We start from the raw sequence: 20,599 nt of genomic DNA on the forward strand, positions 1-20,599 counted from the left end.
CTTCCCCTGGAATGGTGTGTTGCTTCCTGCACACCACCGGCAGTGGGTGGGTGCCCTTGGTGTTGGCTGCCAGAGGGCCACCATGGCAGGGCTGGGGTCTGCCAGCAGTCTGGCGCCGCCCGCCTCGGCCAGCCCAGGGAATTGGCTGGAGCGGGGCCATCACCTGCCCCCCTCTGGTGCACAGCCTCTGTGCTGCGAGCTACAGGGCTGTGGCGAGGTCTGGAAAATAATTCACAAATACCGGTGGCATAAATCAGGAAAAGCGGAAAGATTGTCAGTGCCGTATGTCATTGTAGTACCTTGTCTTAAGAACAAAGGAACAAGGTGGAAATATAAGCGGTAAGCATGCTCTGTGGATTCTCACAGCCTGTCATACAACCTGTGCCTGTGTCGCAGTTTGCAGCCTCTGTGCTTTGTTTCAGGTTGGATGGGTTATATGCACCTCTCAAGTTTGTGTCCGTGGATGTGTTTGATGCACGTGTGTACACGCAGACCTCTTTACCAACACGGTGAATAACACACAGATAAATACATGAGCGTGGATCAATCACGCATCTTCAGTTTATTGTACCATACCATGTGTATGCAGTGCCATTGTTCTCTTACAGTGCTTGCTCGGACACATACAGCTTCTACTTCTTTATTATTATTATTATGATACATAATAGCTAAAAAGTCCTAATATATATATATATATATATATATATATATATATATTTAGTCCAGTTAAATACCAACTGGTGTCTGGGAACGTACAATTTCAGCACAGTGAACAGTGATTCAGACCCTGGCAGTGTTTTGGCTATGAGACAATTCTTACTTATAAAGAGCACAATGAGGAGGGGAGATATAGCATTAATTTTAAGGAAGATTAATATTAGTCTTTTTAATGATCACGGCTCTCTGAAGAAAAGAATCCTTATAGCTGCCGAGAGCTGTTGTGCCCTTCCCACCAGTATTTATTCAAGCAAAGGAAAAAATGAAGAAGGCGTAGAATAAACTAAGTCTGTTCAAGAATTACTGGCATTATTTCTCCCTGCATCACGTGTGAGCCGGGTTGCCTGCTATTCCTGAGGCAGAGGATCGAGGATGAAAGTCTGTGTGTCAGAGCCTGTTTTCACAACTGCATTTGGAGATCCGTCTTATTGATTAGGAAAAAAAGGGGGTGGGAATAGGAGCGTGAGGTGAGGGGAGGACCGACCGACTACTGGCTTATTGCAGCTCAAGACATTTTCTTCCGGAAAGATGTCAAACAACTGAGACACAGCAACAGAGGAAGTAGAAAGGTGGAAAAATAAGAAGAGGGACCCTTTGGAAGAAATGAAGGCATTCCTTATGAGAGCCTTGAGGCTTTTTTTTCTTCTAACATCTGACCCACAAGGGCTAGAGTGACAGCGTCATGCAAATGCTGCAGTCCAGCAGGTCTGAGAGAGGGTGGATGCTAGAGAGTGAGTTAATGTTAATGATGAGTGCAGTGAAAATACCAGCCGATACCACCCCCTCCACACACAACTGCTCTGAGTCAGCATCCGCCGCTTTGCCTTGCCTTTTTGTGCGTGCGTGTGTGTGTGTGTGCATGTGCGCGCGCATGTGGATGTGTGTGTGTGCGAGTGTTGGTGACCGTGTGTGTGTGTGCACGGGAGGTAAAGCCAGTCAGTCAGTGAGAAGCAAAGGTACGTTTGAGAGCAACTAAAATCTGACTGATTTCCATCTTCAGAGCATCAGATGAATTCCCTAAAGAGGATGGGTCTATGCGATGGGGGTGGTATAATTATGTTAATGTCATATTTATAGAGGGGAGAGATTTTTCATTCTAATTATTGATTTGAAAGCTGCGGTCAAAATTGTTTGTTAAATCATGATCAGCTTGCAAGGAAGAAAGAAATGGAATGAAATGCAGAGACTGCTATACATATATATCTCTCATATATATATATATATATCTTGTTTCGTTTAACTATTTTGTGTCTGAGGCATAACTGATTGAATGGTGCACAGTGACAAAGGAGCAGCTCTTATGTAATGTTGCATTCTGTCATCTACTGAAATATTTTAAATAAGCCAAAATGTTCTGAAATCTGAGGTAGCCTTCTGGAGGGGAGAGTGAAGGGCAGGGTGGGGGTGGGGGGCACTGGCAAATCTTTTCTTCAGCAGCGCTCTGTGTGCAGCTTTCTTGTAAATGGATGATTCACCTGTTCGACCAGCAGAGATTCTAATTCTTCCCCCCCTTCTTCTCTTTTTTCCTTTTTAAAGCTGAACGGCTTCCCGAAGAGCACTGAGTTTTCTATACCAGATTCTGCTCCAGTGGCTAGGACCTTTATGGCTGCTGTTTCTTTTGCTCTGGGCTCTGATGGAAGAGAAAAAAAAAAAAAAAAAAAAAAAAAAAAAGCCACCGTGGATCCTGTCCCTAAAGTAGAAATTTTCTTTTTCCTTCTGCAAACAAGGCTAAAGATCGGAGGAGAATGAATACGAAAGTAATTTTGGGATCGTGGTCGTGCCATTAAAAGTGTTCGGCTTCAGAAAGAAATTGTTTGGGAAATCCGATTATTTCTTCTCACTGTATCGACAGTATTTGAAAGTTGTGTGTTCTTTGAGTAATCTGGTGCAAGTGAAAACAACCTCCGCATGTCAGTGTTTTCTACAGTTTATGGTGCGAAAGCTCGCTTTGACATTGAAAGGAAGAAGCTTTTGCTAGCAGTCTGTAGAAGGATTAAATGTTGAACGTGGGGAAGAGGCAAAAAGTGAATACACACCCAGAGGTTATCCTTGCATCGAGGAGGGCTCTAAAGTACTCTGTAACCTAGGGCCCAACCGAACAGGAGGACTGAAAGTATAAAGGGGAAATATTGCGATTAGAAACCCCTTCACACGCATTTAATCCTTCTTTAAGGCATTAAAGGAAATAGAATCAAATCGTTACTGTACGAATCTGCTGGAAGAAGCAGGTTTTAACCCATTTTTAGACGCTTCCTTCTGATGCATTGTAATATGGCTACTTGTGAGTTAAGGCAGTGAAGATTTTTGCTGTGCTCTTTTCTTTTTGCTTTCAAAAGTTAAGGACTGTAAGAAAAGTCTGTTCAGTCAGCTGATACATTGTCTTGAATGTATGTATGTGTCTTGCCTGCTTATTTGATCTTTTCTGCCCCCTACGTGAAAGTGCCTTGTGTTTATTTGGGTGGGAGGAGGGGTTGCTGATTGGGGTGGGGGGGGCGGGGGGGTGGTTGCTTTTTGTTTTGGTTTTGGTTTGGTGTAGTTGTGTGTTGTTTTTGTTTTCTGTTTTTTGTTTGTTTGTTTTTTTACAATAGCAGTGAAAGTTTTGCTGACAGCAATTATGACCACTAAGCAATTCAGATTATTGGAAGACGAATTCTACTGGATCATATCAGACTTTTCCTAGTCCCTGAGACCCTAACTTGTGAGGTTTTGTAGCAACAATCACAAGTCAGGCTCTTGGGACCTAGGCGGAGGGGAACCAGCAGCTTTGGACTATGATTGTTTCTCTGCAGAATTTAGAGAGCCAAGGGAGTTTTCCCTGTCTGGAAGGGAAAAAGGAAAATACACCTTTGTTAATATATTAGAAAATATACTAGATGTTAAACACCAGACCTGTTCCTAAAAGAAAAAAAAAAAAAAAAAAAGCTGTTATCCTTGGTGCAGCTTTAGCATGCTACCTGTTTGTGTTTAGGAAACTGGACTAGATGCCATGTAACATTTAGTATTGAAATTTAAACTGAATGCCAGTTCATACCTCAAAATAGAACCAAAAGAACAACAGCAACAACAACAACAACAACAAAAAAGAACACAAAAGCAAACAAACAAACAAAGAAAAAAACCCACCAGCCCACCAGGTACTAAAATATACTAAAGGTTTTCAACCATAACATATCATTACAGACGTTTCTGGTAGATAATTATCACAAAGTGTATTTTCAGATGGATTTCTACAGCGTTTAATTAACTTTTAAACCATGAAGCGCAAATGCTGGTGTTTGAGGCCTAGAAAGCAATCATTATTTTGATGTTTGAGTAATGATTTCAGTCTACAGGAAAACTGTTGCTTAGCTTTTCCTGTAATAGGGGACAAAGACTGTTTTATAGTAGTTACCATTATTTTTCTTTGTCTAAGTGAGAACATAATATCACATTTTAAAACATTGTCTCCATTTAAATTTTAATCTGGTAGAGAACATTGGTTAAAAATCATACTAGAGCAATATTACTTCACTCACAGAAGCACATTCTGTGTACCTGTTAAATTTAAATGGAGCTGGCAGCACTCTGAGAATTGGATTCATCCTCAATCCTCTTTGTCACTTTTTGCATTTTTCCTCCCACTGGCAACAGCATACTGCATTTTAGGTTGTCCCCAATATGCTAAGTACTTCACTGACTTTGCATAGGAAGATTCACAGCGGCGTGAGTTCTTCTGCACCATTCATTGCTTTTAAACTTCTGATCTGTTGTGCATAGTTTGATCTGTATTTCTTAACATTTTATAGGTGGGTTACTTCTAATTCATTTTTTTCTGTTCCTTGTGTCTAAACCAAGATGCTGTAGGACCTTGTTGATACATCAGACTTCACTGAGACAAAGGCTTCATACAGATCAGGCATCCGAACTATTTGTTCATTTCAGAAATGGTATTATGGCTGCAGTGATTTTTTTCCACTTGTGTGGGAGGAATTGTGTTTTATTGTAAGCGTCAATACTTTTGTTAAAATAAATTGTTCTTATCTGTTAGCGTAATACTTTTTCTTCTTGTCTTGTTTTATTAAGAGGCAGAAACTATGTGCTGTGCATAGCTTTCAAGTTGCTCAATGTATAATTAGTGCTTAAATAGTCATAAAAATATTTTCTTGCCAATTATAATGATGATACAGTTCCTGTAAAGATGCAGTTCTTTTCATCATAAACTGTCAATCGCACATACTCAGAACACTCAAAAGAGCTACTTGCAAACATTCAGTCATGGAGGTAATTTCTTGTTACACAGACGTATTATTGAACGCCACTGACTTCTATTCAGATGATGTTAGAGAAGTAGATACAAATTTGTATGTGAAAAACTAATTCACTCAGCTAGGTGCTATGCCAAGAAAGCAGTTTGGTAGCAGCTGACATGTATTATGTATAATACTCATCATTTTCAGTCCTGAAAAGGGTGTATTTAAGGCACTGCTCAGGTGAACACACTCTGATCATTCAAACTACATAATGAGATAAAACTATATTGCGTGTAGGTATGTGCATGTTGGCATGCAGCAATTATATATATATTTATATATAAATATATATAGATTTTTATATATAGATAGATTTATATATATATATATAAATTATATATAGAAATTATCAAAATAAAAATCCTAATATATTTAATCGGATATACAATGCACACATCTGTACATATGAAAGACTATGGATTGCATTTATTTTTAAGTCAGCAAAATTTACCTGAATGTGCATAGTTGATATTTGGCAGACATTTTGGTTTAATACTGTATTGTATAATGCATGTGAAACTATAGTATGAAATGTCCATCTCTATCAGTGTGAAGATTTCAAGTACTTTTTTTCTATGCAGTGAAGTGAAAATGAAATGAACCATGAGAAACTCCTACCTGTCTTATTTGGTGCTACAGCAAAAGCTGTGAATACACAGTACTGCTTCTGCATTACTGAGATAGCTCTGGTGCTTCCTCTCTGACCCTAGTACTTGCTGCTGCCCCTTGCCATATAGATGAAGAAGTTGGTGCACTGCCTTCTTTTTTTTCCTCCTCCCTCTTTTTCCCCAGTTTCAACGCAGCAAAACCAACCTCTAGCACACATTAAACTCCTTGTGGTGGGACAGAGGTAGATGGAGGGGAGGAAGAAACCCAGCCTTTGCTCGGACAGAATTGCTGTCATGATCAACATGTTTCCCCAGCCCAGGACTATGTGACAGTGCCTGCAGACACCTCACAAAAAGCAGTCTTATTTATACCTCGTCAGTGTATGAAAGCTGTACCTATGAGTGCAAATAAATGGAAACATCACTGGTAGACTACGCATAGCTATATGTGCAGAATTTCAATATACTTCCATTTCTGCATGACTTTTTGCTCTTCCAGTACAAAATGCTTCTGAATGCTACTTAATATGTGATTTCAGAGTAATCAGCTTGTGCTACAACAAAAACAAAATACCAAAACACAAGCTCTTGCAAGGGGGAGAGAGAGAGAGGGAGAGAGAGAGAGAGAGAGAGAGTGAAAATGATGTGTGGTGCATACAAAAAAGGAATGATATTAACAATTCGATGAATTCCTAGTTGGTAGACCAGACTGAGCCAGACGCATATATTAACGGCTGTCTGCTGCTGATGTGAGCCTGCTCAATGCGGTGGAAATGAAGGATCACCTAGTCTCTGACACCAGCTTATTTGTACATTTTAATTTTAAAAAGGAAAATCACTGTTTTACATAAACATCTTAACCCCTGCTTGATTTTCTTTCTTTTTTCCTCCCTTGTATTGTTTGCTAATTTACTGTCAACTTAAAGTGCTGTTTAGCTACAGCCCAACAAAACATCAGTCAAAAAAGAGAAGGAAGTATTAGCTTCTCTTTTGTCTGCCATGTACTACTGGGTTATTATTATGATAATTGTCTACTTTAATTTTTAGTCTTTATGAGAGATGCAACAATTTTCCAGAACTTCATTTCTGAAGCGTTTTAAGTTTCAACAAGACACTGTTTCATTTTAAGCCTAAACCAGAAAAATCCTTTACTGTTCGGGCTAGGGTGATTCAATCTGTACTTTTTCTTAACCCGAAAATCTTTAGTGCCTTAAAAAAATATTACATTTATGGGACAGAATTTCTATTCAAACCATATAAACACTGGGATCCATTAATATAATGTTGAAGACTGTTACATGAGTCAGGGGAATTCCAATCCAAGTTAATTACTGATGGAATTAGAGGAAGGTAGATTTTACTCAAAGTTGTACAACAAGAGTCTACAGTTATCACATTTCAGAGCATTGCTCTACTCACTTGATGAAAAATGTCAATGAAATTTAACATAAGATGTTACACATTTCCATGGGTAATGAAAATCGGCACATTCACTATTAGCTAACACATTTTCGGTGCGTTAATATGCACTGCAGCAAAAATTTCTGTAGGCAGCAAATTTAGCCATCATTTTGATTTGCCCATATGATGATTATGCTCAATTCCTGACTGGATAGTTAATTTCACACTGAAATGCTTCATCTCTGCACAGGAGCTGTCTGTAGTGCATTAAATATATATATATATATATATATATATATATATATATATATAAAAGAAAAAGAAAGATCCACTCTCTAGGCCAGCCAGGTAGTCACAAAGAGATGTGTAACAGAAAAAATATCTGGAACCCTATAAAAATGCCAGCTGAAGCTGTATCACTCACAAAATAGATTTTATTCTTTTTTTCTCTTCAAGTATTTTTGCCCCATGAATATAAAAAGTTCATCACCTCATTTTTCTTTCCCCGATACTTACAATAGGTCATCTTCAGAGTTTGTTGAGTGCTGCATCATTCCACCCTGCAGCACCACCAGAGTTATTCTTACCTGATGGGTTATATTCTTGTTGGCACCTGACTGTATTAATTTTTGTGCTAAGCTACATTTTGCTTACAGTGCCTGAGTAACAACAGGTGGATGGGCTTTTGAATCCCACAAGAGTAAGTGAACACAAGATTGTTAAGATCAGCAATGCTAAAATGATTTTATCTTTATAAACATTTTTAATCTATTAAGTAGGATTTAAAATAAATCAGAGAATCATCCAGTTGATAATACAATAAAATGCATCTGGTTGGCTTTTGGGATTGTTATCATTATTCCTGTTCTTGCTAATTTAGGAATAAAGGATTACTTAGTAATTGCATGGTAAACTAGATACAGTAAATGATCATTTGAATAATACAAGTATCCTACAAAGAAGAAAGGCAGATAAAATTCTATACTTTTCTTGTACTTGTGAGTTGTTACAAGCAGGTTCTGATTTTCTGCTAGGGACGCATATTTATCTAAGTGGCCATGCAATCCAAAAACATTGTGCTGAGCGGTTTAAAGCTGGTAATTTGGTCTGTGGTTTTTGGGAGGTTTTCTTGCACCACCCCCACCCCCAGCCTCTGTTCTTGGATGTGTGCGTGTTGTGCATGGGAAGGTATGAAGGAAAAACAGCTATTCAGCAGAGACATGTCCCACCCCTTTAATTAAGCTTTTCCTGGACTGTAAAAACACTGGCAATGTGTAAATCTCATTAGGTAGGTTTTTTTGTTGTTGTTGTTGTTTGTTTGTTTTGTTTTGTTTGATTATTATTATTATTTGTTTTGTTTTGGTGTTTTTGTTTTGTTTTGTTTTGCATTTATTTATTTTAACAGAATCCAAAGTCTTATATTAAGAAACCTCAGTGATGAAATACAAATGAAAGTAGTTCCACTGGTAAGTCACTGGGTCCTGAAAAGTGTTGGCTAGCATCGGCACAGAGCCAACTGGAAGATTTCTTTTTTTCATTTAATTCCTTTCACCTAGTAGTCTCCTTAAGCATTAGGCAGAACCCAGTATGTGGCTAAGTTATTGCTCTACTGTTCATCACACAAAAAGCACAGTCTTAGCATTTGTAGATTTTCTTCTGGGAGGTTTCTAATCTAGACAGCATTTGCGTTTGGGGATTACACCACAGTCTGTTCCCCACCACCTCCCCCTCTAACATGTAGCCCTTTCAACTTCTTCAAAGAAGTGGCGAAAAGTAGGTTCTTTTATTAATAGCAGAAAACAAACCGACTGCTGGACTTCCGTGGCAGAGCTCACATAATGCACCAGGGTGGGAACTGTAACAAAGAATGCTTGAATGCACTAAACGTATAGTGAAACCCCATTTACATTCACTGATGGAGCTTAAAGTACAATAAATGAGAAGTTTAAAGTAGAAATAAGAAGGATCATGAAAAGAGTTCAGTGAAGGTAGATACTTCTTGAAAAGTTTAGCACAGGATTTAATTTCCAGCTCAAGCCTTTCCTAGCAGAATGCATTTCTTCGTAATGCATCCCTTTATGCAAAGCATCTCCATCAGATGAAGGTAAATCACATGAGCAGAGTATCTTCAATGTATAAATAAGTAAATTCTTTTTATCCGATTTATATACTGTTTTTCACACAAGTGAAATAGCCGTGGAACGGTTTTCATGGTTCACTGTCTGTTCTGCACTCTCTCTCTACAAAATGCCTTTGATGTGAAGGAAACAACTTTCTGCATAGAAATAAGTTTGACTGTGGGATCCTCCTGTGATTTCTAGGTCTCTCTCCTTCTAAAATGTATGCGTACATGGTAGAATTGGATGAGCTAATTGTTTTTCTGCCAGTGGTTATTCTGTGAGATAGAACTGCAATATTCCTAGTTACACACCATTACACTTGGCAGCTGCCCCCTCTTGCGTCTTCATCCTCCATGGTGACCATCTCTTTGTTTTAGTCCCTCTATGCCTGCAATGTAAGGCCCAACAGGATGCCAGCTCCATGCTTCCAGGAGTTTGAATCATCCAGGCTTCCACTTCTTGTCATTACGTGTCTTTGTGGTAATTCTTCACCTTGAAAATTAAATGTTTTTAAATTGGCCCTAACTGTAAGTTTTTACGGAATCTGTATTCCCTTCCTCAGCCCTATTAAGAAACAGATAGTTGTCAGGGATAATAGATTTGGCTAATAGTTGCTGTCCTCTACATAAACTTCTTGGTCATTCTCTTTCCAAGAATGGCAGGATAGCTCCAGTATCCACACGTCTGAACAGAGGATGATTTGTAAAACACAGGTTTAATAGCAGTAATGTGGAGGTGAAGGAGATGTGGAAGGACTTTCTGCACCTGTTTCCGGCACAGGCAGCTTCTGCTTGTGATGTGATTAACTATTTGACACGAAGCAATTATTTGCCACTAGCATTTAGCTGAGTTAACATTTCCAGAAATTTTGGCAATGCAGCAAAGAGTCCTGCAGGCACGCAGCCCTCTGCTCTACAAATCTTCTATGCAGGCTGCCTGTGCTGGCCACGGACCCCAAGTCCACGGTGAGCCAGGCAGAGGATTGCCCTCTGTATCCAAGCCCAGAGTGGCTCTGGCCTCAGCAGTGATCCAGCCTGCCCTGCAAAATGGCTGGGGCAGCCATTTTGTGTCTGGATTTACAGCTTTTCCCTGCGGGTGGAGGGTTCATCTCTCTGTTAGGAAGATTTCTCACAGGGCTGAAGATTCACAACGCTTACAGCTTCTGCTAGTGTATTTATATACACACTGGAGTATTCAGTAACTTTGACTGTTACTTTATAGATAAACCTGGGAGACACTGCTCCTCTCGTGTTTATTATGTCAGCGTGTTATTTTGGGTATTAATTCCTTCACGCACGCCTCATACTGAAATACAGGAATATGGTTGAGATTTTACTGTTTTAGAAGTCACCAAGGCATTCGATTCTTAAAAAAAAATAAATAATAATAATAATAATAAAAAAAAAAAAAAAAGGACAAATGTTTAAGGCAAGACTGGTTACCAATGTGGTGCTGGAAATCTCTCACAGTGACTCATAGGGTTAGGGCTCTTGTGGGTGTTACTGGTATCTTGATATTGCACTTTGGTAGGTTTTTATGAGTTAATAAATTCCGAAGACTGCAGTTTGGCCTTCTAAAATTTGGTAATCATTCCTTAAATGCTAGTGGGAAATCAAAATTACTACATGCAATAAGTAAAACTTTTTTAAAACCCTTCCAATGTTTCCAAACTACTGCCTACGTGCTCTTCTTCCCTACACCAATGGCCAAAGATTCCGAGTCACTTTCTGGCACCCAGCAAGAATGCAGACAATTCTCTTGAGCTCCATTTCAGAGAGTGAACCTTTCCTTTCCTTCTCTGAAACACCTACTGTGCAAACCCGGGGCCAGTTTGCATGGAGTTTGCTGCTGACTGGGAGCACAGCAGTGAGCACAGTGGGACCTGGACTTTCATTAGAGTTCTGAGGCTGCAGCATAATGTATATAAAGTATAATTCTATAATTCTTTGACTGTTTGCACTAAATGTGCCTGGGATGACATGGGTGCACATATTAACAAATTATGAGATCTCATATCCCAGTATTCATTTAGTTTTCATTGAGACTTCAACTTTATTTGGCATCCACACATACTTATTTTGCTGATTAATACCTTTTATATGCCCTAATGTTTTTCTGCAATAGCTAGAGATAAAATAAATGTAATAGATCTTCACCAAGATCAGATTTTTCTAAAATCTAGTCGTATGTGTGCCTCCACTCTGCATGATTTGTCTATAGCCAACAAAGTCTTTCATCTGGCAGTACAGCTTAGATTATGAAGTAACAGCAGACTTTAACATCTGCATGTGTCTTTTTAGTGGACTTGCAGACTTTCCTTCCATGTGGCAGAACCTGTGCCTGAATACCACCCTATACTCGGTCCCATCTACAGTTTAGTATAAAACATGGTAATGCACAAGGCTTGCACCTTACATTCACTATGCAAAGAAAACAGCCAGGCAGCTCCTGTTTCTTTCCTTCCCTCTTTTTTATTTTTTAACTTTATCTCCTCCATTGCATCTCCCACACATAGTAGAAATATCATATATCTGCTGCCAAGGCAAACTCGGTCATCTAATCTGACTTCCTCCACAAAACACACAAAACCAAAATTCACCAAGCAACTCCCACATTAACACCAGCAATTTCTGTTTAGTTTGCATGTATATTTTAGGATTTGGGATGATAAAGGATCCATAACCTCCTGAAGAATCATGTCTCATTAGTCTATTACTTCACTATTGAAAAATTATGCTGTATTTTTAATTGGAATTTGTTTCGTATCAGCTACTGAATTTTTTCTTGATAATTTAAATGGTCACTTGCTATTGGTCACCCCTTGGATTTTTCATTGCTAAACTAATGAGATTGTCTTCAGTTCCTTATTGGAAGATAAATTTTTTGAAAGATTGAATCATGTTGCTAACTTTTTGTTGTTGTTGTTGTTGTTTTTTGTGGTTTTTTTTGTGAACTCTCCTCAACTTGTCAGCATCCTCTGCAAATACTAATAGCAGGACCAGATGCCCCAAGCCAGGAATTAGGTGTGCTCATAATTCCTCTTTTCTTTCAGATGCTCTTCTTACTTATATATTGTATTTTCTCTTTCATTCCACTAAGCGGGGTGTCAGCCTCTTACATGTAACTGGTGATAGGACTAAAGGGAATGGCTTCAAGCTGTGCCAGGGGAAGTTCAGGATGGACATTAGGAAATACTACTTCTCTGAAAGAGAGGTAAGGCAGTTGAATGAGCTGCCCAGGGAGTTGGTGGAGTCACCGACACTGGAGGTGTTCAAGGAACATTTGGATGTTGTGCTGAGGGACATGGTTTAGTGAGAACTATTGGTGATGGGTGGGTGGTTGGACTGGATGATCTTGTAGGTCTTTTCCAACCTTGGTGATTCTGTGATACTGAGACTACAGCTGTAGCTGAAGATGAAGAGAGAAGTAGATTTGAAAAAGGCTTATCTGAGCTACTTGAAGGTACATAATTCTAGCTGAAATTAGTAGGAGTTTACCATCTTAACTACTGGTACTTCCATTACCTTTATGCAAGCTGATTTTCATACCAAGGATAGAACTAACAGAATTAGCTCAGCAGTGTTTGACCAAATAATAACCAAGTAACTTTCAACTTCCAGTATTTTATTTATTGAATAAATTGTGTTTAATTTCAAAAGGAAATTACAACAGGTGTACTGTTTTTGCTATTTGAAAATTTCCTTGGTGTAAGCCTTTTTTTTCTTCTAGAATACTTGAATTACAGAAATAGATCATACAGATGGATTAAAACATATCCATGTGCTGAAAGCAGGCAATCAGTCTTACATTTTACCGGTATTCATCCAAATAGCTAAGATACAGTTAGCTAGAGGATTATTTTTAATGTGTTTCTCCCAAGTTCTGTAACCTACTCCCTTTACAATGCCTATTTGTCTGATCTTGGTAAATCTTCAAGCCTATGTGCTTTATCATTCGTCTATCAAGGATTTAGGGAGGAGAAGTGTGGGCAGGCTGATCCTAAGATAAGCAACACAAGTTGGTTAAAAAAAGGGACGGCTGTCATCTGTAGCCTTTCCAGACACAGCAGTACAGTCTCAGACAGTCACCTGAGTATTATCGCTTTGTCTCCACTATAAATCACAGTCTGGTAATGGCCAAGGCTGACACGTTGACATTTTCAAGAAAAGTAAAAAACCTGATTTGAATGGAAATCAATTTTATTTCACAAATCTTGGGATACTACTCCAAACCTCGTCTTGTTCTTTTTTTTTTTTTTTTTTTTTTTTATTGTGTATGTGTGTCTTATTCAGAATTCCTGTGATCTTGATAAAGGATTAGTTGTGTTTTACAGTTACTTTCATTTCCAGCATACAGTTTAATATTATTGAAGTATGTGTATGTAAGCAGTGCATCACAGGACCAAGTTCCATGTAGGTGTGGGAAAATGACTTGCTTTTCTGACAGCCTGATGAAGGTGATGGGCACAGCTCCTTTGGGTGATGGTGCAACCTGAAATGCCTTACCTTTTTACCACCTCCTACCTCCAGTGGGTAGCCTACACTCAATGGAAAGAAAGGAATGCCTCAGAGCATGTGGTAACAAGCTGAACATGAGACATCAGCGTGCCATGGCAGACCCAAAGGCCAACCATACCCGAAGTGCATCAGGCCAGCTGCAAGAGATATTTTCCTGCTCTGCCCTGTGTTGTGTGGCCTCACATTGAGCCCTGTGTGGAGCTTTGGGCACTGCAATATAAGGACATAAAACTATTAGAAAGTATCCAAAGAAGGGTAACAAAAGTGGTGAAGGGTGTGGAGGGCAAAGATGTGAGGACAGGCTGACATCCCTTGGCTGGCTCAGTGCAGAGCAGAGCAGGGAACCTGATGGAGGCCTGATGCAGCTCCTCACAGGGAGTGGAGGGGCAGCACTGAGTGGTGCTCTCTGTGACAGCAACAGGGCCTGAAGGAACCTCATGGAGCTGTGTCAGTGGAGGAGTGGGTTGGGACTAGGAAAAGATTCTTCACTAGGGGGTGGCTGGGCCCTGGAATGGGCCCAGGGCGGTCGTCACTGCACAGAGCCTTTTGCTTCCCCTTCCCCTTCCCTTTCCTCTTTCCCTTTCCCTTCCCCTTCCCCTTCCCCTTCCCCTTTCCCTTTGCCCCCCACCCCCTTCCCTTTCCCCTTTCCTTTTGCCTTTCCCCATTTCCTAAATCTGTAGGAATACAGTTATGACAAAATAAGCATTATAACTCTTTAACAATCCCAGTACCATTGCACTGACAAATACAAGTAAATATTATCCAAAATCTGCCTCCCTTGAAATTTCTGATACAAAGCACAACAGGTCTTACAGAGGAAGGCTGTTTTTGGGAGCAACTCCCTTGTGTCCTGGATAGGTGTTGCTCAGTCCCTGTCCCTACTGAAGGCTTTGAGTTAACACTACTGAAAGTCTATTAGTGACCCTGAAGTTGTTTTTCCAATTGTTCCACAAAGATATACCATGCTTTGCAAAATTTCTTTTTTCTCATACAGCGAAACAAAACCATCTGGAGGACACTTTGGTAATGAAAAAAGGGGGGGAGGAGGGGAGGGGAAGGTGGCAAGTTGTAATGCAAGTATGATAAACTAAGCCAAATTAGCAAGCTGTGCCTAAATTTGCTAACAGATTCAATCCTGCATGAAGTTGATAAAGGAAAATGTCCTTAGCATACAAAGGTGGTCATACCATGCTTAAGCCCCTCAAACAGAATAGCATGAAACATGTAGCTGTGTCTATAGCAACAGGTATGAAATCAAAGGTAAGGATTTTTCACTTGTTCTGTCTTTCTAGCCTGCTGTACAATACTACTGAAAATCTGATAAGAACCTCATTAAACCCATGCATGTATAACACAGACCTACTGCATCAAATGACTTTCAAAAGGCCATAGGCATGTGATGTCTCGACACTGTCCATTGGCTTTATCTCAGCATCTCTTCAGAAGCAGCAAAACAGTGGGCACTGGTGTGGAAAGAAACGTTGACAATCTAGCAAATTGCTAGAATCTTAGCCCAGACTCTTTTCACTGACAATAGCTACCAGCACGTTCCTGGGTAAAAGGATAAGATCGGGACAGGTATAGTGATACTTCTTTGTTGTGTTTTCCTGTCCCCTGCAGACTGTAATCTAGTGACTTATAAATGGTACCAACCTGTTTAAGCGCCCTTGGCTGATTTTTTTTGTTTCTTCAATGCATGTGTTAAATTACTTTTCCTTTTGTTGCAAGAAACCTTTTGTTACCTTAATAACAATATCTTTTCTTGGTTACAAATACCTCCATGTTCTACAGGCGCATTTGTGTCTGAAGGGGACTAAGAAATTGTTGGAGCCTATGTAAGTAGTTCTCATGGCCTTCCAAGGCAGTACGCTTCTATTCAACCTGTGTTGTTGTACTCACTTAATTTGTATTCTCCAAGTGATTTCTTGACAGAATCTATAATGAGCTGTTATCTAACAGATTTTATCTGGGTCCACTGTTCTTTTTGTTTGTTTGTTTGTTTTGTTTTTAATGATAAACAGCTTATTGGCAATATTTTCCAGCCATACACCATTCTGTACAGTGGAGAGATTTTAAGGTGAAAATGATAAGGACTGTAAGATTTGGGGCTGTGATATTCTCAAGGCAGTCTTTATTGGTACAAAGAAAGACAAAAGCATCCTGCAGCCATTTAGATTCCATAAAGAAATGCCTTGTGACGCCTTGTGACTGTCCAGGATAACTTTTGTTAATGGCTTCAGTTGCTAAGATATCTTGAAAAGTAAACATTTTTTAGGAGTGGTTACCATTCTTACAAAGCACTTACTTAAACTATTTCCACTCCTCCAAAGCCTCATGCCATGAACTTGTTCCTTTCTTACTTTCATATCTCCAAGTTAGAGGGAGAACAGTGTAATAATGCACACTGGCAGGTACTGTCAGGACATCATACCTACAGAGGCACAGACTTCAGCAACAAAATGAAAAGTTTGCATTGAAACCTGAATCAAAGCGGAATACTAGCTCTGGAAAAGGATTTTAGCAAACTGAAAAGTTCTATTTAGATCTAAGCAAAGAAATACAGTATTTAGTTCAGGATCTAAAAACTGCAACCAAGATAGTGACAAATCAAGCAACCCCATTGTGTGTCATTTAAAGCAATTCAAAACTATCCAGGCAGATCCTTAATGGAACAAAAGTTTAAATATTCTCTGTTTAGCTCAAACAGAAATTTTAGCTTGTGATACAGCAGATTGATTGGGTGATTCACAATTCGTAAATTGTGAGCTTGTACTTGAGACTATCTGAAGTATTTGATACTCACCGTTTTTAAGATGGTCACCAACTTCTTGTTTTGAAATCAAAATCTAGCATCTATTAGTAACTGCTGATTTTAGGAGAGCTGGATCAAGTAAAGCTACTCTGCTGTATGATTCTAGTTCATTAGGACTTCTATAGTAGTGGCCAGTTAAATGTGTTCAGATGCTTATGCAGTATTTGTCTCAGACCTAGCAGCATAGTAAAAATTTAACATTAGTTGTTGAGCCCATTGCTGACCAGTCTAAGTAAGAAAATACAGTTCATTCTGTATTAAAATCATTCAGCTCACCCAGGACAAAATAGACCACTTCCCTATAGCTATCTCCTTTGCTTAGTCATTTAAGCTGCCTATCACATGGGTGGCACTTTTCTCGTTTGTCACTAGGACATATAGCTACACAGTGAAGTTGAAAAGCTGCTTACAGCTCACCAGTCCACACAGAAAACAAAGACTATTTTGGTTGAGGTTGCTCCAGTGTGCTGTGCGCTTTTCCTAGGGGGCTCTGCTGTGGATGGATAGAGCAGCACCAGGCCCAGGCTACCAGCCTTCCAGAGGACTATGGGACTTGTGGCCTCAGAAATGACTCCTCATGTTGTGTGTTAAAAGGAATATAGCTTCCTTGTACTAATGATAATGGCTGCTAAAGTTAGTAATTGACACACTACTGGAAGGTTTCTCATTCTGTTTGCCTTAGGTCATCCTATTGATCTTCTCCAAAAGGCCCAAAGTCTGTAGGTACTATGTGACGTAACTGCCAGCTTCAGATAGGTGTCTGAGACACAGCAGGGCATCTCAAACAGCACTAGATAACTACAAGTGGGAAACCTGCACTGTGTCCTATCAAATTAGACTCCCACAGACTCTGCAAACTAAGTACTTTGTTCAGAAAGATGCATCTCTCCAAAAATATTCCAGTGTGACTATCACAACCCACTTTATTTTTGGAATTTGTATTCTCAGAGGAAACTGAGTGAAAACACGGTGTAGTGAAATCTGTCAATGGATGTTACATGTAGCTCAGATTTAAGTAAGCTGGAGTTTCATATATGAATGTAAAACCGGAATTTTTTTATTTATTTTTTTTACTTCTATGTTTTTTAATGTTGATGCTGGAAGATAAACTAATTAATCAGAATCCGTCTGTAATGTTTCTATCAGTACAGAATGGTGCTCGCTTTTTCATTAGCAGGTCTTTTCCTGCTGTTTTCTACAGACAATAGAAGATCAACTAAAAAACTTGGTTGGATTTCAGCTATCTAAATACATACAGTGTCAGTGCTATACTTCACCCCTTCCATGGCTGTGATGAGCTGTTTAAAGTGTGCATTCCAGCAATTTGTTAGGGAAAACCATGTCACTAACATCACAGAGGGGGATGGTTAATTCCTTTCCAGAAAAATCTCCATTCACTATAATGGATATATCCAAAGTACAGCTAATAGAGGTGGCGCCATTATGCAGTGGGAGCACAATCCTTATCCAGAACTCTACTTTGAGCCTATCTTTTCGCAGCAGGTCAGTGTAATTGAGAGGGACAAAGCAGTTCTGTTTTTGGTAGTACTCATTAAGACTGCCTACAGTCTCAGGTGGGAAACAAATGCATCTGAGTAGCAAGTTCAGATTTTTGTTCCTTATTCCATGTATGAAAGCAGGGTATTTTTGTTTTGCTTCTTTAAATGGAAGCAGAATTTCCATTCTCTGAGTATTTCCTTTTACCAATAGTTTTCCCTTTCTTTTGCTTTGCTCATGTCTCTAAATTTCCTACGAGATTTTCTTTGTAGGAAAGGTTCAAGGACATCGCTAGAAAATTTCTCTCAAAAATGAGTTATCAGTTTCCTGAGTTTGCTCCATGAACACTGAAAATCAGTGCATTAGCACCAATTTCCAGCAGACACTGAAGACTCTTAAAAATCCTTTACACGGTTTGTAGAAACCCAGCACATTCTGACTGGTTGAAAAGCACATTGCTATCATTTCAGAAATTCAGATTTCAACCAAAGAAAAGCACAATGTCATTTATGTTTTTAGTGATGCCAAATTCATGAACAGTGTAAACAAGCTCAGGCCCTCTGACTTTATCAGGCCTCAGTTACCCTGAGTGTCAGACTGGCTCATTGAAAATGGTACTGTGATCCCACTTAGATTCACATTATGGCTAACAAAACCTGTGCATGTATAGAAGGGTCATGCTCATGCTCAAATTCACTACAGGTACCAAACACCTCAGCCATCCCAATCTAGCTACTCCTTGGACTAGATGCTGATAGTTAACGTTTACAAGATGAGGATGCTAGTCTTAAACAGTATGGAAGTATAGAAAGACCAACAGAATGTGTTCCATGTGGTGAGTTTTGCGTTCGTATGTCTGTGGTGTTTGGGTGGTATTTTCTTGATTCTTTGTTTTTGTATCTTTAAAAAACAGCCAGGATACCAATAACTTACTGCTGAATGAATTTTGCTTCTTTTCATTACCTACACAGCACTGTGCAGCTGTGATTGATACATAACCCACTTCAGAAGGCACCATACCTGAATGCATATTACTTATTCAGGCAGCGTTATTACTAGAATGAGAGCTTTTTCAGAAAAAAGGACTGCTAAATGTGGACTTCACTTTACCCAGTCAGAAAAATTTAAAAAAAGGATTAAGCTTATGCACAGCAAAAATATGAAGACAATAATATTTCTTAATCACATTGGGGTTGGAAATGATTTTGCTACCCTAACCCCCTCAAATACTACTTCTTTTGAGAAGTCTCTCGTAAAAGCAGTAAGACGCTAGCAAGAACATGCTGACTCTGAATAGCATGGCTATGTGAGAGTCGGAAAACTAGCAGTCACCAGCTTCTGGGGGCCAAATCTCACTGTTAGCAAGCTGCTCTGGGTAGCATGGAGAGCTCTGGCAGCAATCTGAGGGCACCTATATTGCAGCGCAGGCAAAATAAATAAATAATAACAATAATAATAATTGATAATAATCTTGATTTGTTTTGAATTGTAGTTTCTAACCACAATGCTTCATTTAAAATCTCAGTCTTTTAACAGGCACACACATAATCAGATGCACATTCCCTCATGAAATCACAATGGATCTTTTTGATATCAAATCCATATCTCTGAAAAAATTATCATGATTCTGTGGTCCTCACAGATGGGTGCTCTACTATGTGGTCTCAGTCTCTGGCATGTCTCTTGCAAGGAGAGTTTTGGGGAGTTTTGCTGAGACCTGTAAACTTGTGTCACTCATAGCTGCAAGTCATTCAGACATTGCGGTCTCCAAAGTGAGAGCTTTAGTGCTGTGCTCTGTTAAACTTTTCCTTCATGTATAATTGCTTGTGGCGGAAGGAGAGGGAGGAGAGGAAGGTGATGGTGAAAACTGAGGGCTTGATTGGCATGAAGTGATTTCGGGCTAGCGGGAAGCAGGCGCCTCTGCTCTCCAGCCCCCACATACTTGTAAGTCTGTGTGTGTTGAGAGGGGGAAGAAGCTGATATTGTTCCCTCTAAAATTAATTCTCAGTTAGCCACTGACTCCTGGTTTTTAGCTCAGAGCACACTGTAATTGCATTTTTCATTTCAGTAATTATAGAGGATATTAAAGTGGATAGACAGTTGTAGCAATCCGGCTCTTTAGACATATCCACTTGTCCAAGATCAAATGGCTACAGCATATTTAGGGTTACAGTCTCCTTCTTTTCCTTCTTGTTCTCTACTGCAGTGGATTTTTTTTCAGCGTTACCATGGCAACACTATATCTGGCTGCCAGCTCTGTCGTAAGTTATTGAACTGAGACTGGCTTTTGGTTTAGCAGATAATTAGGTTCTGTCTCACAGGTTCATTTTCCTGTGACTGGGACGTGAATATGACCTACAGCTGGCCTCAATTTCAGTGTCACAGACAAAACTTTAACCCTTCCCAGTCTTGTCACTGCTGTAGAGCTGCTGTTGGTGGCTATGGCCAGAATTTCCCGCAGTGCTGAGCACAGCACACCACGGTGAACCCTCAGGGCTCACTGCCCAGGTTGGACTGAGCACCACAAGGTGGGAGATGGCTGAATGCATGAGGGAGGTAGGGTGGGCAGTGCCACATGAGTATGGGCTTCCCATGTGTAGATTTGTTAGCAAGGTGAGTTTGCTGCTTGATTAGTGAC

This window comes from Excalfactoria chinensis, chromosome 1, assembly GCF_039878825.1.
Source record: "Excalfactoria chinensis isolate bCotChi1 chromosome 1, bCotChi1.hap2, whole genome shotgun sequence".
In the NCBI taxonomy this organism is placed as follows: Eukaryota; Metazoa; Chordata; class Aves; order Galliformes; family Phasianidae; genus Excalfactoria; species Excalfactoria chinensis.